Consider the following 3,500-nt stretch of genomic DNA (forward strand, 5'->3'; position numbering starts at 1 on the left):
TGTGGACAATGGGTCTTTTTACTTCTGTTACATGCTTCCTCAGTTGGTTTGCCCAGTTGATTTCATACAAGGGACGCTATTGGCGGATGGCTGAGAAGCTACCCAATCAGAGCACACAGTTAAGTTCCTGTGTGCTGATTGGCTCAGCGACGGAGCGCCGAATTCAGTTCCGCTGCGTTAACCAGGAAGTCTCGTATTGCTCATTCAGCATCAACATGTTTCGCTGTATAAAGAGTTAACTTTTGTGCTCTTTTGTGTTTATCTTTGTGCGTAGTCAAGCCCTTCATTATGGCTCCAAATCGATCCGCTCCTGCTACTGCTTCAGGGGCCATGCCCAAGCGCCAATGAAAGATGCTAACGATTGCCGAAAAGGTAAAAGTTTTGGATATGTTGAAGGAAGGGAACAGCTACACCGCTGTAGGACGCCATTACAGCATCAATGAGTCCATGATTCCTTTTATTTAAAAAGGAGGAAAAGAATATAAGATCTATGGCCACAGTGTCCTTTAACCAGGGTGCAAAACGAGTTGTAAGTGGACATAATAAGGCGATAGTCCGGATGGAATCTGCTTTAGGGATTTGAATTGAAGACTGCCGGAAGAAGAACAACGGCGGTGCTACACAGTTGCCTGAAGAGGCTCCTTTAGAAGAGCTGTAACGCTCTCCTTTGTTGTGCAGTAAAATTAAACTCATCATTATCGGACAAGTCGTTGTGTCATTGTTGGTAACCATAATTAATTTTCTATGTACAGTACTTAGTACATGTACGTACATTTAGTGTCACTGTACACACATTTTACTATATTCAATTTTTCTTGCATTGTACGTATTTATTGCTGGTGGCCTGTCTATTGTAATGGCTGTAACATATGTAATATCGGAGACATTCGATATCTTTAAAATAATATTTAGGTTTTACTGTATATAAGCAGTGTGTTTACATATATAATTTCAACGAATCTTACCTAATATCTAAGAGAATACAAAGGGTTTATACTGTATAACTTTGCGGGAAATGTTTATGAGTGTGGGAGAGTTTATAAGGGCTTAAAATATACAGTGCATCCGGAAAGTACAGTATTTACAGCGCATCACTTTTTCCACATTTTGTTATGTTACAGCCTTATTCCAAAATGGATTAAATTCTCAATTTTTTTATTTTTAATAAATTTGCAAAAACCTCAAGTAAACTTTTTTCACGTTGTCATTATGGGGTGTTGTGTGTAGAATTCTGAGGAAAAAAATGAATTTAATCCATTTTGGAATAAGGCTGTAACATAATAAAATGTGGAAAAAGTGATGCGCTGTGAATACTTTCCGGATACACTGTATAAAAATAAACATATGAACATATGGTTTTTACTTCGCGGATTTTCACCTTTCGCGGGGGGTTCTGGAATGCAACCCCCACGATTGAGGAGGGATCACTGTATTGACCAATGCTATACAATGACAAATGATGTGAAAAATGTCCATGGAAAAAATAAAATGGAAATCACACGCTACTTGTGTTGCATTATTCACATATCAGTTATCAGGAAACTAAAGCCTCATGAATCCACATGTCAATTATCAAAACACAAAACTAAAGCCTTGTGGGAGTCTCCTTTTGAACTGAATTCAGGACTCTTGACCAATGATGATCAATGACCATTTCTTGGTTACCACTACAGCATACATAGGGTGAATAACATAAAAATCTATATATATACCTGTATAATTTTGGGGGTAGTATTCCTTTAGAAAAACAACAGCCTTCATAGTTTTCAAACAAGTGGGTGTGGTCATTTGTCAGCATTTTTGAAACATTTATGGGGAAAAGTACATTTTTGTCATTTTTATTTTTCATTCAATATTGTTTGTTCAGCAAATAAATTTAGTTTTATGTACTGTGTTTAAGTTGTATCAACATTTATAAATGCATTATCCTGAAGATATGTTAAGATAGGTAATGTTGAAAGAAGTCAGAGTTATTAAGATGATAATGAAACATTTAATTAAATAAAAATCTGACTGATTTTATGATACATTTTTGTACAGAGTGTGCATAGTTAGTTTGCTATTTATTGGAGCTAAGAGTGAGAGCAAAGTTTAATTTGGGTAGCTACAACGATTTTGTTTTAACCAATATCTCATTGCTTACCCCACAGAATTTCAGAGGCATAACCCAACAGATTTTTTTCCTGATGCCAGCCCTGACTCTCCATGACTCAGAACTGTGTAGAAAATAGATGGGTAGATGTATCACTATTTTTGGTATATGTGCCTTGAGTTTCTATTTTTCAGTTTCTCCTTATGCAGTGTAATATTTTTGCATTAGATTATCAGGTGACGAATTTACTTCAATCATGCACCAACATCCAATGAAGACTAGAACACTGAAGTTTTTAGTGGTTTTACTGTGTAATGCCCAACTCACTCTCCCTAAGCGGCAGCTACGCCATCAAGACCCGTGGCGCGGCAAGCTGAGGACGTTAGACCCAACAAGCCGTACTTCTTCCAAATAAACTTGCTCAATTGATGATCAAAGATAAGCCAAAAAGACAAACAATATGTAAAATAATAAAGTGAGTATATATTAATAAAAAAAGAAATTAAACAAACTCCAAACAATATATATATATATATCACACCCCAACCAGTCCCGACATAACACTCAACCCCAAAAGTGACCGGCGGAAAGTAATAATAAAAAGGTGCAGCAAAACATTAATATACAACACAAACCTTCCGTTAATCCCACAATGAACATGAAATCAATGAGACTCACAATGTCAATGTCAATTTATTTATATAGCTCTTTTAAAACAACATAGTAATGCTGTGGCCAAAGTGCTTTACAATAATAGAATAAAAGAAAGACAAAACAATTAACATAAAAAACATAAATAGAAATAAAATATATGAACATAAAATAAGATACATAATAAACAGAAGTAATGTTATATAATCACAAAGAGGAGACCATCAGTATTACTGAAGGTCACGGAATGCAAGTGAATAGAAATGAGTCTTTAGTCTTGTTTTAAACAGTTCAATTGTAGACGACTCCTTTATGTGATAAGGTAAAAAGTTCCACAGGCGAGCAGCAGCAGCTGCAAAAGCCCTGTCCCCCTTAGATTTACACTTGGTACGAGGGACAACCAGAGACAACTGACCAGAAGATCTAAGCAATCTGGATGGCTGGTGTAAAACACACAATTCAGATAAATAGGCAGGAGCAAGCCCGTGTAAAGATTTAAAAACTAGCAGCAAGATTTTAAAATCAATTCGAAAACTGGCAGGCAGCCAGTGTAAAGAAGCTAAAATAGGAGAAACAGAGTCATACTTTCTTGCCCCAACCAGAAAGCGAGCGGCAGCATTTTGGACCAACTGTAACCTGTGTATCAGAGATTTGTTAATCCTAGAATACAGCGAATTGCAGTAATCAAGGCGAGAAAAAATAAAAGCATGAGTAGCTTTCTCAAGATCCCTAGAAGATAAAAAAGGCTTGATCTTAC

The sequence above is a fragment of the Erpetoichthys calabaricus genome, chromosome 5, assembly GCF_900747795.2.
Source record: "Erpetoichthys calabaricus chromosome 5, fErpCal1.3, whole genome shotgun sequence".
Lineage (NCBI taxonomy): Eukaryota > Metazoa > Chordata > Cladistia > Polypteriformes > Polypteridae > Erpetoichthys > Erpetoichthys calabaricus.